At 42.9% G+C, this 15,235-nt stretch overlaps 1 protein-coding gene across 18 annotated transcripts in view; it reads right to left on the bottom strand.

Moving 5' to 3' along the window:
- LOC307096473 (ubiquitin carboxyl-terminal hydrolase 9X-like) overlaps positions 1 to 14,811 on the bottom strand; it is a 221,341-nt gene extending 206,530 nt beyond the window's left edge. For 16 of the 18 annotated variants that reach the window (XR_013813295.1, XM_079766139.1, XM_079766123.1 and 13 more), the window contains exon 1: positions 14,488 to 14,811. The gene's annotated coding sequence lies outside the window, so the exon portion shown is untranslated. Of the gene's footprint in view, positions 1 to 6,862; positions 7,136 to 14,487 lie in introns of all 18 variants that reach the window. The other 2 variants (XM_079766132.1, XM_079766133.1) reach the window with 1 other exon arrangement.
- Between the last annotated feature and the right edge of the window lie 424 nt (positions 14,812 to 15,235).

Raw genomic sequence — 15,235 nt, 5'->3', positions numbered from 1 at the left:
GGTCGCCCCACAGACAGTTATCAGCAGGAGGCAACCAATTGATGTGTTTCTCTCACATCGGTATTTCTCTTGTCTCTCTGAAAATCAATGGAAAAAATATCCTTGGGTGAAGATTAAGAAAAAAAAGATGAAATATCTTTAATGTACTGGTGTCGGGAACACTATCCTATACAAAGTAGCAGAGGTCCTAATTTCCCCCACCCCAACCATGAGATAGATAGAGATAGATAGAAACATCAATGAAACATACAAGATGAGCATTATATACTACTGACAGGTTTGAAACTTGTCTATAGACACACTGAGGCATGGCTAAAAACAAACCTTTAAAAAGTAGTCCTGTTTACAAAGAATAACACATACTAATAATGTTCTCAAGATAGGTATGAAAATTTTGGCTGTTAATAATGAACAATTAACCAACCACTTCAAAGATGAACTTCCAAGGTTTTATTTTTTTCTCTCGCATTAGAAAATGTGAATGAGCCCTGACCGGTTTGGCTCACTGGATAGAGCATCAGCCTGCAGACTGAAAGGTCCCAGGTTCGATTACGGTCAAGGGCATGTACTTTGGTTGCAGGCACATCCCCAGTAGGCAGTGTGCAGGAGGCAGCTGTTCGATGTTTCTCTCTCATGGATATTTCTAACTTTCTATCCCTCTCCCTTCCTCTCTGTAAAAAAATCAATAAAATATATATATATTTTAAAATGTCCATACTACCCAAAGCAATCTACACATTCAATGCACTCCCCATTAAAATACCAACAGCATATTTCACAGACCTAGAAAGAACTCTCCAAAAATTCATCTGGAATAAAAAAAGACCCCGAATAGCCACAGCAATCCCGAGAAAGAAGAATAAAGTAGGAAGGATCTCAATACCAGATTTCAAGCTGTATTACAAAGCCACTGTTCTCAAAACAGCATGGTACTAGCACAAGAACAGACATATTGATCACTGGAATAGAATAGAGAATCCAGATATCAACCCAAACCACTATGCTCAATTGATATTTGACAAAGGAGACATGAACATACAATGGAGTCAAGACAGTCTCTTCAATAAATGGTGTTGGGATAATTGGACAGATACATGCAAAAAAATGAAACTAGACCACCAACTTACACCATACACAAAAATAAACTCAAAATGAATACAGGACTTAAATATAAGATGGAAACCATAAAAATACTAGAGGAATCCACAGGCAGCAAAATCTCAGACATATGCCAAAAGAAATTCTTCACTGATACTGTTCCTAGGGCAATGGAAGCTAAAGAGAAAATTAACAAATGGGACTACATCAAAATAAAAAGCTTTTGTTCAGCAAAAGAAACCATCAACAAAACAACAAGAAAGCCCACTGTATGGGAGAACATATTTGCAAATGTTATCACTGGTAAAAGTTTAATCTCCAACATCTACAGGCAGCTTATACAGCTTAATAAAAGAAAGATAAATGATCCAATAAAAAAATGGGCAACAGACCTAAATAGAATCTTTTCAAAAGAAGACAGAAGGAAGGCCAAGAGACACATGAAAACATGCTCAAAGTCACTAATTATCCAAGAGATGCAAATCAAAACAAAATGCGGTACCATCTCACACCAGCCAGAATGGCTATCAACAACAAATCAACAAATGACAAGTGTTGGCGAGGATGCAGAGAAAAAGGAACACTCGTGCACTGCTGGTGGGAATGCAGACTGGTGCAGCCACTGTGGAGAACAGTATGGAGTTTCCTCAAAAAACTGAAAATGGAACTCCCATTTGACCAGTAATCCCACTCCCAGGAATATATCCTAAGAAACTGGAAACACCAATAAGAAAGGATACACGCACCCCTATGTTCATAGCAGCACAATTTACAATAGCTAAGATTTGGAAACAGCCTAGGTGCCCGTCAGCAGATGACTGGATCAGAAAACTGTGGTACATCTACACAATGGAATACTATGCTGCTATAAAAAAGAAGGAATTCTTACCATTTGCAGCAACCTGGATGGAATTGGAGAACATTATGCTAAGTGAAATAAGACAGTCAAGGGAAAAAAAATATCACATGATCTCACTCATTTATGGATAATAAAGAATATTATAAACTGTTGAACAAAAAGATAGATACAGAGACAGTAAAGCATCAAACAGACTGTCAAATTACAGGGGGAAGGTTAGGGAGAGGTGGGGGAGATAAGAGATCAACCGAAGGACTTGCATGCATGTATATAAACATAACCAATGGACACAAAACTCTGGGGGATGAGGGCATGTATGGGAGTGGAGTGGGGGGGCAATGGTAAGATATGTACACATATAATACCTTAATAAAAAAATGAAAAGAAAAAAAAAACAATAACAAAAAAGACTGTGCACACAGCACACGAAGTGGTGCACCAAGAGTGTTCACCTCAGGTAACTGGGGAGGCTGAGCCACTGGGCCCTATAGGACACCTAGCACACAAAGCCACTCTATCAACTCAGGGAAGCAGCCAAATGTGGAGACAAAGAAACAGATCACAAATGAAAGAAATGGAGGAAAGCAAATGACTGTATATAGAGTTCAAAACCACGGTTATAAGGTTTTCCAAGAATTTTCTAGAAAAGGCCAATAAATTTAGCGAGACCCTTGAGGATATGAAAAAGGACCAACTAGAAATTAAGCGTACACTGACTGAAATAAAAAATATTATACAGAGCTCTAAGAGCAGACTAGAGGATCACAAAAATCAAGTCAAAGATTTGAAATACAAAGAAGCAAAAAACACTCAACCGGACAAACAAAAAGAAAAAATAATCCAAAAATATGAAGATAGTGTAAGGAGCCTCTGGGACAACTTCAAGCGTACCAACATCAGAATTATGGGGGTGTCAGAAGAAGACAGAGAGCAAGATACTGAAAACCTATTTGAAGAAATAATAACAGAAAACTTCCCCCACCTAGTGAAAGAAATAGACTTACAAGTCCAGGAAGTGCACAGAACCCCAAACAAAAGGAATCCAAAGAGGACCACACCAAGACACATCATCATTAAAATGCCAAGAGCAAAAGACAAAGAGAGAATATTAAAAGCAACAAGAGAAAAACAGTTAGTTACCTACAAGGGAGCACCCATATGATTGTCAGTTGATTTCTCAACAGAAACTATGCAGGCCAGACGGAAATGGCAAGAAATTTTCAAAGTGATGAACAGCAAGAACCTACAACCAAGAGTACCCTATCCAGCAAAGATATCATTCAGAATTGACGGTCAGATAAAGAGCTTCACAGGTAAGAAGAAGCTAAAGGAGTTCATCACCCCCAAACCAGTATTATAGGAAATGCTGAAAGGTGTTCTTTAAGAAGAGGAAGAAGAAAAAGGTAAAGATAAAAATTATGAACAAATACATATCTATCAACAAGTGAATCTAAAAATCAAGTGAATAAAAAAATCTGATGAACAGAATAAACTGGTGAATATAATAGAATCAGGGGCACAGAAAAGGAGTGGACTGACAATTCTCGGGGGGAAAGGGGTGTGGGGGGTGCAGGAAGAGACTGGACAAAAATCGTACACCTATGGATGAGGACAGTTGTGGGAGGTAAGGGCAGAGGGTGGGGTGGGAACCAGGTGGAGGGGAGCTATGGGGGAAAACAGAGGAACAATTGTAATAACCTGAACAATAGATTTATTAAATTTTTTAAAAATTATGAATTTACTAGAGGCCCGGTGCACGAAATCATGCACCAGTGGGGTCTCTCTAACTGGCCTGCAGAATTGGGCCGAAACCAGCTTTCCAACATCCCGGGCGGTCCCAGATTGCGGGAGGATGCAGGCCATGCCGAGGGACCCCACCAGCGCATGATCAGGGCCAGGTAGGGACACAGGAGGTCGGCCAGCCAGGGAGGGAATGCAGGAGGGCTCCAGGGCATGTCCAGCCCTTCTTGCTCAGTCCCTATTAGCCAGACCCCAGTAGCAAGCTAACCTACCAGTCGGAGCGCCTGCCCCCTGGTGGTCAGTGCATGTCATAGTGACTGGTCGATCAGTCAACTATCTGCCCCCTGGTAGGCAGTGCATATCATATCGAGCAGTTGAAAGACCTTAGCATATCATTACCATATTACGCTTTGATTGGTTCAATGGCCAACCGGTCAACCAGACACTCAGCATATTAGACATTTATTATACAGAATTAGGTCATCTGGATACCAGATGGGCTGAGCCCCAAAATGGTGCCAACCCCAAAGACAGGGAGTCAGAAGTTATTAAAGGAATCCAGGCAAGTTTTTTCTGGCAGAGAATTCTCTGTGCAGGTCCAGATTCTGGAAAACTCTCAAGAGGAGAGATAGTGGTATTAGCAAGTGGAATGTGGTCTAAGCAAGTGGCATGTCCATTGTGAAGTGGCCTAAAGGTCAGTCCCCAGGGGAGAGGTTATTGATTCAATAGTTCGATCAAACCTAACAACAACAACTAATGAAAATGATTCATTAATGATTCAACACAATATTCAAACATTCATCAACACAAAGATGTCCATCACAGTATATTCATAACAAAAAATTTTGACATTCTATAAGGACACTTAGGGAAAGATTAACTAAGTCACAATACATTGATAGGATGGTATATTATGAAGCCTAGTAAATCCTATCATGGAAACCTCTTTAAATGGCAAAATAGTGAAAAAAGAGCAAACACAAACATGTACATACAGGATATTAATCTAATTTTTAAAAGTGAAAAATTTTCTGCCCTAACCGGTTTGGCTCAGTGGATAGAGCGTTGGCCTGTGGACTAGAGGGTCCCAGGTTTGATTCCGGTCAAGGGCATGTACCCTGGTTGCGGGCACATGCCCAGTAGGCGGCCTGCAGGAGGCAGCTGATCGATGTTTCTCTCTCATGGATGTTTCTAACTCTCTATCCCTCTCTGTAAAAAAATCAATAAAATATATATTAAAAAAATAAATTTTAAAAAAATGAAAAAATTTCTAATAATACTATTGAATCAAGAGAGGTAAAATGTTTGGATGACTGATTTTTCTCTTCTATGGTCTCCCCAAAATAACTTTTCACCCCAAAACCACTTTTATATACAGAAATATATATGCACACACACATACACAAACATACACATGTGCACAAGTGCATGTACACTGACACACGCAAGAAATATAACAAAAAAAAATTCTCCATCAAACGCTAAACCATACTTAAAAGTAAATTTGGTTTTCTGAAAAATTTATTTACATAGAATATCCATTTCTCCTTGTCACCAAATTTATTAATTACTGTATTTAATCTGACTATGCCCCTTTCCATTTTTAGAAATCCTTTAACATGAACGTTCCAAATCATCTGATATCCTCCTTTGAAAATGTTGCTCTGTATCTCATAGACTCTGAGCTTTAAAAGGTTGTGGGAGTTAATTTGTAAACTTAAATCTGAAAGGGGGCAGAAATAGAATGTTGGGGAACCAGCTAGCATTGTAAGAAATATTAATCATGCTCTGTTAAACATGATGGTTTTATTCTGATTAAAGAAGGCACATTCTACCCTGACTTAGCGCTGGCCTGGACATGCTGCTTTTCCTTCCCATTTGGAGCTGCCTATTACCATGGAAAGATTAACTAAGATTTGTTACCGAAACCAGAATCACCAGCCCTTTGATGATCTCCAGCCTTTTTGGCATACCTGAAGACCTTTACAAATCTCCAGCCTGCTTACCTGTTAACTGACCATTTGGCACTCCCTTTGGCTATTTCCCCAAGTAACCCCAGCCCTTGCTTATCACTAAGCTCTTTGAAGACTGCTAGTCCTTTCGCATATCTGTAAACTGCCTTTTTGTCTACATTTCCTTTGTACTTCTACCTAAACTAGAGACCCAGTGCACAAAATTCGTGCACGAGGGTGGGGGTGTCCCTCAGCCCAGCCTGCACCTCTCCAATCTGGGACCCCTCTAGGAATGTCAGACATCCCTTTCACAATCCAGGACTGCTGGCTCCCAACCGCTCGTCTGCCTGCCAGCCTGATCACCCCCTAACCACTCCCCTGCCAGCCTGATTGACACCTAACTGCTCCCTGCTAGGCCGATAGCCCTTAACTGCCCTCCCTTGCCAGCGTGATCACCCCTAACTGTCCTCCCCTGCAGGCCTGGTCACCCCCAACTGCCCTCCCCTGCAGGCCTGTTGCCCCCAACTGCCCTCCCCTGCAGGCCTGGGTCCTCCCCGCAACTGTCCTCCCCCACAGGCCTGGTCGCCCCCAACTGCCCTCCTCTGCCGGCCCAGTCACCCCTAACTGCCCTCCCCTGCAAGCCTGATTGCCCCCAACTGCCCTCCCTTGCAGGCCTGGTCCCTCCCAAATGCCCTCCCCTGCCAGCCATCTTGTGGCGGCCATCTTGTGTCCACATGGGGGCAGCCATCTTTGACCAAATGGGGGCGGCCATCTTGTGTGTTGGGGTGATGGTCAATTTGCATATTACCGCTTTATTATAAAGGATAAGCAGCTGGCTTATGGTGAGCTGCAGAGCAGATTTTTGTGGATAACCTACTGCTCTCCCATACTGCCAACAATATTGGAATAAATGTTCATATATGATTCAACTGTCTCTGCTTAATTGGCAGGCAGCACAGACTATTGTTTGTTCAGTTACAAATCTAAACCAACAACTGATGGAGCAATTCCTTTTACTCACACTTTTTCCCCATTGCCTTTATACAGTACCTAGTATCTATTAGTGACTATATTAATGCTGATATTCAGTACTTCTTGAAACTAAAATATAAAAGTAAAAATGGGCCCTGGCCAGATAGCTCAGTTGGTTACTGCAGATTGCGAGCCACATGCAGCTCTTTGGCCCCTTGTGTATGGCTCTTCCACAACATACCACGGCCTGGGCGAGTCTATGTTGAAGAAGTGGCATTAGAAGAACTTTAAGCTTAAAAATTTTGGCTCTCAAAAGAAATTTCAATCGTTGTACTGTTGATATTTGGCTCTGCTGACTCATGAGTTTGCTGACCAATGGGTTAGAGCATCTTCCAGACACACCAAGGTTGTGGTTCTCCTGCCAGTGAGTCAATCAGTGAGGCATCCAAGAATCAACCAGTGAGGCATCAATAGATGAAACAGCAAATTGATGTTTTTTTCTCTCTTCCCCTTTCTCTCAAAATACAACAAATGAATAAACAGTTTTAAAACAGAATTAGAGAAATTCAGTGTTTAAACCAAAAGATAGGCTACACTGATGATAAACCCCTAAACCAGTTATTCTCCAACTCTTAATAAAAGCAAATCATTAGGGCCCTAACTCCAGTTTTAGATAATCTCAGTCTGAAGACAAAGTCTAATAGCCTGATAATCTATGTTTTTAATCAGCCCACAAGATAAACATTTCAGAATCCTCAAAGTTTCAAGACCACTGGTCTCCATTCATGATGCACTATTAAAAGACTACCAAATTTTCCAGACAAATATTATGTTTAAGTAGAACATGAGTCTAATAGCATATAATCATTTCTGATGGTCAAGTTCAAAATAAATACTCACTTAGAAGTTCACAGAAATAGCACCAGATATTCACAGAAAATCGCCACAAAAGAGAAAGGTGATCAATGATCTTACAGGCTTCAATAGCCATTTAAGTTAGCAGAAATGAAAAAAGCATACAAAACTGAAAAGGGGGCTTCCTTGTTCTTTTTTCTTCTTAGATTATCTTCTCGTTTTACTTAACATGCTCTAATAGAAAACCTTCCAATTATCAGCTCATAAAAATGACCCAAAGGGCCCTGGTAGGGTAACTCAGTTGGTTAGAGCATCATCCGGATACACCGAGGTTGCAATTCCACCCCAGTCAGGGCACATTCAAGAATCAACTAATGAGTGCATAAGTAAGTGGAACCAATGTTTCTCTCTCTCTAAAAGTCATGAAATAACATAAAAGTTTTAGTGATCTACAGGAAAACAATTTAGTTTGATTTTACAGTATGTTTAAAGCTCTCATTATTCATCAGTTACAAAAATAATAAATTGAAGTACCATCAAATAATGCATCAATCCTCTACAAACAGATCTAGATTTTGAAAATAAAGTAAAATGTTCTTTCACTTTCTGTCAGTTACTAGGCACAGAATTATTTAGGTGCTCTGTAAAACACATACATACCAGACAGGATTTCTGAACTCGCCAAATATGAATTAAAAACATGAAAAAAAGCCTCACTAGTGTGGCTCAGTCGTTGAGTGTTGACCTATGAACCACAATTCCAGTGCTGGTCAGGGTGAATGCCTGGGTTGCCGGCTAGATCCCCAGTGTGGGGCATGTAGAAGGCAGTAGATCAATGATTCTCTCTCATCATTGATGTTTCTATCTGTCTCTTCCTCTCCCATCCTCTCAATAAAAATATATTTAAAAAATAAAAAGTTTAACCAAACTGGAATGTAGATCAGAATGTAAATATAGCCATGCACTGAATAATGGCATTTTGGTCAACCTGAGATCACATATACAATGGTGGTCCCACAGGATTATAACCCAAGTTGAAAATTCCCATTACTTAGTGAGTGATGGAAACCATCTTAGTTTGTGTTGAAATCGGTTCAGCCAGTTGTATAAAAGTATAGCAATCCAATTATGTACAGTACGTAATACTTACTAATAAGTAAATTACTGGCTTATGTATTTACTATACTTTTATCATTATTTTAGAGTGTTCTCTTTCTAATTTCAAAAATATATTTTGTCGTAAAACAATATGCAGTGCTATCTGACAGCAGCCTCATATATCTGGATTTTAGTGCATCTCTTAATCACATCATTTTCTCTTTCCTTGATTTAATTTCATGTCCTATACAATAATAGGGTAATATGCAAATCGACTGAATGGTGAAACGACCAGAATACCCACGTCCCCTCGCCCCAGCATGCCCCGCCCCCGAGTGGGCACCCCCACCACGACTGGGGTAAGGGCTGTCCGGCTCCACCCCAGAGGTGGCTCCCCACCCCACCCACATCAAAGGCAGGGCCAGCCTGCAAACTGCCCACGGACCCTTACCCCAGCCAGCCCCACCCATGGCCCCTCAACCATCAGGAACCATCAGGGCAGGCCAGCTGGACCCCACCAGTGAACGAATTCGTGCACCAGGCCTCTAGTTGTCTTATAAGTAGAGAGTAACCTAAGTTGTGTTTATAAAATCTGCAATAGTATATACTTTAATGTCCTAGGTCTTCCCATTCATTCACCACTTATTAACGTACACAGTCATGCATTTTTTTTTTATTTTTTTTTAGCAGACTGCAGAAACCTTGATCTTGCGTGGACATGGAGTGGCTTGGCTCCAGACTTCAACTGACATTCAAGATCTCTATCGAGACCAGCAAGAACACTGCTAGTATGTCCACAGCTCAATCCCCGCGATATCTTTTTTCTGCTTTCCCTCTCCCTCCAGATAAAAACACTTGCCTGCACTGAGATTTTAATGTGGGCCTTGAGTACAGTCCCCCATCTTCTCAGGCTACCAACACTTGAATAAATATATTTTCTTTGGCTTTTGTTGCAGCAGGCAGTTAACCTGGGTTCAGTTATAAATACTTATGACCTTCAGTTAGGCAAAGATTTCTTCCATAGAACATGAAAAGCATAAACAATCAAAAAGAAAAGTAAACAGGATTTTATAAAAATTAAAAACTTTTTACCCTGCCTGGTATGGATCAGTAGGTTGAGGATCATCCCATGCACCACAGGGTCAGTGGTTAGATTCCCACTCAGGGCATATGCTCAAGTTGCAGGTTCAGTCCCTGGGTGGAGTGTGTGCTGGAGGCAACCAATTGATAGAGCTCTCTCTAATCCTATCCCTTCCTCTCTCTCTCTCAAATCAATACAAACCAAAATTTTAAAACATTTGCACTTTAAGAAATGCAACTAAAAGAGTGAAAAGAGAAATAGTATATATACATACATACACTGATACATATATGTATACACAGTATATGTACACACACACACACACAGACACACACACACTGAAGGCCCGGTGCATGAAATTTGTGCATGGGGGGGGGGGGGGGGAGGCCTCAGCCCAGCATGCACCCTATTGCAATCCGGGACCTCTCGAGAGATGTCCAACTGCCAGTTTAGGCCCGATCCCGCAGGGATCCCTGCTGATTGGGCCTAAACTGGCTGTCGAACATCCGTCTCGCAATCCGGGACCACTGGCTCCTAACCGCTCACCTGCCTGATCGCCCCTAACTATTCACCTGCCTGCCTCATCACCCCTAATGGCTTGCAGGTCGGGGCCAGCCAGGGCGAGGGGCTGTGGTTGTTCTGGTCTCTGGTTGTTCTGGTCATTCGCCATTTTGGTCACTGGGCTTTTATTACATAGGACTAGAATTTTCGTGCACTTGGCGGGGGGGAGGAGGGGACCCCCTCAGCCTGGCCTACACCCTCTCCCAGTCCAGGACCCCTTGCGGGATGTCCACCTGCCAGCTTAGGCCTAAACTGGCAGTCAGACATCCCTCTGGCAGCCCGGGAGCACTGCAGAGGAGGCGTCAGCCTGGCTTGTGGCTGAGGTCCCCCTGTGGGAGCGCACTGACCATGAGGGGGCAGAACCCTAGTGGTCAGTGCACGTCATAGCGACCGGTCATTCTGCCATTAGGGTCAATTTGCATATTACCCTTTTATTATATAAGGATGTTTACCCAGGGAGACTTATAAATTAGTGTGCCTAACAGTGTTATCTGAATTCCATATGATATACTGTGTCCCCAAAAATGTACATACACACTTTGAATATTTATAAAGGCAGTGTATATTAAAATACATTTTTTAAATTGAGCTATCAGCTATTAAAGTGTGTATACATTTTTGAGGGGATACTCTATATAAGTATATATTACATGAACCTCAGAAACATTATCTGATTGGAAGAAACCATATATAAAGACTACATATTGGCCCTGGCTGGTATGGCTGTTGGTTGGAACGACATCCTGTGCACTGGGGTTTTGGGTTCAATTCCTGGTAGTGCACAAACAAGGTTATGGGTTCAATCCCCAGCCTGGAGTGCTTGTGGGAGGCAAGGTATTGATGTTTGCCTATTCCTCCCTCTCCGTTCCTCTTTCTTTAAAAATAAGTAAAATATTATATATGTCATTAGATGGTAATTAAATAAAATAAAAAAAGATACTACATATTGTATAATCCATTATGAGAACATCGAAGGTAAACAAATATACAGTAATACAAAGTAAACTAGAAATAGCCTGGGGCTAAAAAGGTTGGGGAAGAGGCTGATGCAACTAAGTGGAAGTGTAGTAATGAAAATATTGAAAACAGGTTTGGGGTGTTGTTTTCACAACTCTATAAATTTCTAAAAATTGTGTCATTGCACAGAGTAAAAATAAATTTAGTGGTATACAAAAAGTGTCTATAATAAAAGGGTAATATGCTAATTAGACCGAAGTCATTCTGGACATCCTTCCTGGAAAAGTCAGGGCCGGTGGGAAGCCAGCCCGAGTCCTGGCTGCCTGCAGGCAGTCGCACGAGAGAAGCCAGTCTGGGTCCTGGGTGCCTGCTGGCAGCCAGAGGTGAGAAGCAGCCCAGGCCCGGGGTGCCAGAGGGCGGGTGGCAGAGAGAAGCAGCCCGGGTCCTGGGTGCTGTAGGAGGGAAGCCCGGGTTTCAGATGCCAGAGGGAAGCCGGTGCAGGCAGCTGGGGGAAGGCCTACTCTTGCACAAATTTTCATGCATTGGGCCTCTAGTCCTATATAATAAAAGTCTAATATGCAAATTGACCAAATGGTGGAACAACTGGTTGCTATGACGCACATTGACCACCCAGGGGCAGATGCTCAACACAGGAGCTGCCCCGGGTGGTCAGTATGCTCCTAAAGGGGGAGCACTGCTCAGCCAGAAGCGGGGAGCAGACTTAAGCTGTCAGTCGGAATCCCCTGTGGGCTCCCGGACTGTGAGAGGGCACAGGCTTGGATGAGGGACACCTCCCCCGCTCTCCCCCACACTAGTGCACAAATTTCATGCATTGGGCCTCTAGTATCTCAATAAAGGCGTTAAAAAAAATAACTTGCTTTTAAACCAAAAGGTACAACTGTTTTCCTATTTTAAATATTTTTTATTGATTTCAGAGAGGAAGGAAGCGGGAGATAGAAACAGCAATAATGAGAATCATTGATCAGCTGCCTCCTGCACTGGGGATCAAGCCCACAACCCCAAAATGTGCCCTGACCAGGAATCTAACCTTCACCTCTTGATTCACAGGTTGATGCACAACCACTGAACCATACTGGATGGGCGGTTTTCCTACCTTTTAAGTTCCAGTCCCTTTGCCTAAATTTAAAATAAGTATCTTTCATTTGGCTTAAAAAAACAGAGGTTTCCACATGATCATGCTAAAACAAATGAAAAAATATTAAAAAGCTAAAAGAAAAGTACATTTATCCAGCTAAATTTAGAATATTAAAATTTTATGACACCAATTTCAAAATTGTAAGCTTCATTAAAAATCTCTCATCAAAAAAAAATTATCTATTTTGAGAAATAAACAAAGAGTGTCTTATCTTACTGAGATATTAGAAATGCATTTCAAGATCCTAGAAGAAAAAAGGCCTCAGGAAAAATCCTATTTGGCCATATCTATCCAATAATGCAGTTAAAGGTAAAAATCTTTTCTTAAAAATTACTTCTTTAGCACTCACTCCTAAATATAATATTTTGCTATTATTTACATGCTACAGAAATTCCCTCCAAGTTTAGGGGAAAACATCAAATATTAGTAAGACTAACAAAAATAATAATAAAACTAAAAATCATGATGATAGGTTAAATGTGCATAGGGAAATAGTTGTAATTTTAAAAACTTATCTTTAAGTCAGTGAAATAAAACACTTTTCAGGTGACTCCTGAACACTAATTGCAAATACTTCAGGCTTTCATTCTTCCCACTGTAACAATAAAGTTTGAAACATTAAAATTTAAAGGACATGCATGGCCCTAGTCAGTTTGGCTCAGGGGGTAGAGTGACTGTCACCTGTGGACTGAAGAGTCCTGGTTCCAATCCAGTCAAGGGCACAAACCTTGGCTGCAGGCTTCCCTCTCCCCCCTCCAGTCCTTGGTCCCGGCTCCAACCGGAGGCAACCAATCAATGTGTTTCTCTCACAGTGTTTCTCTGGTCTTTCCCTCTTTCTACTCTCTCCAAAAACCAATGGGAAAATATCCTCCAAACAAACCAACCCACAAGCATGAGTTTTGAACAGGGAAAATGCTGACCCCTTAGTAAAATGTCTTCAAATACCTTACACATTTGTGGAGGCCAAATGGCAGTTCATGAATTCAGGCAGCAAGGAAAATGTAGGAGTTTACAGTTTTCTTTTAAATTCAAAAATATGGTTTCAGACACCCACCCTAACTTATAATTAACTAGTTCTTACAAAATAATTTCTAATCATAAGATCTCAGAAAAGATCTATTAAAACTGTACCAAATGAAAGCACCCAAAATTCTTTCTTTAAAGCAAAAATATACAAATGTTATGTGGTTATAGTATGAATGTGTTTTACAGTAAGAAAATGCTACAAACCCCCCTTACAACAGAGGATAAATATAAAACACATGTACAAATTACTAAATTAACTTTAAAATCTACATTAAATTATTCAAACACCGGAGGAGTAAGTGCACAGTGGAAAATTCAAACAAAGTTTAACGGAATTTCATAAAATAACAAATGTTCTCATTTTTGAAATTCCTATGTAAATTTTAGTTTTCACACAATTCATAAAATATTTCTTCTACAGCTGCAATTAATATTACCATAATTTAAAAACACACCTATCAAAGCCACTGTCTCATAAGAAGGAGGCTATGGCGGGAGCTGACCAAGGTCAGCCATATCTGGGCCCGGCTCTCCGGTCAGACAAGGCCACCTTGGTGGTGACAGTGGCTGCAGTTCAACCAGCAGACCAGCTCGGCGTCCAGCCTAGGTTGGCCGCGCTGCAGAGCAGGGGACACGGAGTGCTTAGCTGCCGGGCCCAGATGGGTTCAGAGTCAGCAAAGAGACAAGACAGAGCCATCAGCCATTTCCACTGACAAATAAGGGCACGCGCCCACAGCGTCGGCCTCTCAAACAGCACTGTGAGCCCCCCTCTTCTCTCCCCCCCGCCACCCTCCACCCCCCCCTCCATCCCCCCACCCACCCCCGCCTCGGACATTCGAGTCAAATGGCGGATCTGCCGCGCATGTCCTGGGGAAGAAGAAACAGTTCTATGGCCCTGAGCCCACTGCTGCTCAGATCAAGCTACTGGCCTCAGAGAGGATCGGGCGGCACATCAATGGCCGACACAGACGTCTTTACCCCCAAATCAGAGTGCGCCCAGGCAAGAAGGAGAGGCAAACGTCCGTTCCCAGCCCGGCAGAAAGAAACGCCGCCGAGGCCGGTGTCGAGACCCGCGGGCAGAAGGGGAGAGCCCTGTGCGACTCCGGCCTCCCGCGGCCAGGGGGGCTCTTACCTCTTTAGTGTTCCTCGGGCAGGGGCTCCCCGCGGAGAGTAGATGGGCTTTGGGGGTGCCTTCTTCCTGTCACGGCCTCCGAATGTCCCTCAGCGATCGCCTCACCTTTCCGTGGCCGCCGATCTTGGCCTGGCCTGTGAGCTCTGGAGGCGTCACAAACACCTAGACCCTCAGGAGGCCGCCTCCGTGGAGGCGTTGAGGGCAGGCTCCAGAGAGGCCTGGGAGCTGGGGGAGGCAGAAGGGCAAGGGCTCAACGGAGCCCCTAAAGGGCAGAGTGCAGGAGAGGTTGGGGCTCAGGCAGCCGCCGCCCTCTCCTCTTCAAATATGGCGGACCTCGCACACTCGCTGATGCCACGGCAACGGCCGCTGCGTCGACTCCCACAAGCCATTGCGCGACCCAGTGACTGGAGGGCCCCACCCCCTGCAGGTCCCGCCCCGCCCCTGCTTCCGCCCCCTCCCGCCATTGGCCTTACCCCTACTGCTGTCCATCCCCCAATTTCCTCTCCCGATCCTTTCTCCGTTTACTGCCAGTTTCCTGTCCAAAGGTGGATGTTGAGCCCTGCCTAAGGCACGTTGATTCGGAAGGATTGAGATAGGGGCGGGGGACCACAGGGTAAACACGGGCCACTACAGCAGTGATTGTCAACTGGTATGTGGGAGAATTTTTAAAACATGCAAAACCTCTTTAGTCAGGGGCACTGATCGCTTTCCCATACATTAAAAAAAAAAAAGACAACCACCACCACAA

The sequence above is a fragment of the Cnephaeus nilssonii genome (assembly GCF_951640355.1).
Source record: "Cnephaeus nilssonii genome assembly, chromosome: Y".
Classification (NCBI taxonomy): domain Eukaryota; kingdom Metazoa; phylum Chordata; class Mammalia; order Chiroptera; family Vespertilionidae; genus Cnephaeus; species Cnephaeus nilssonii.
This window is presented reverse-complemented; position numbering and strand designations above follow the sequence as displayed.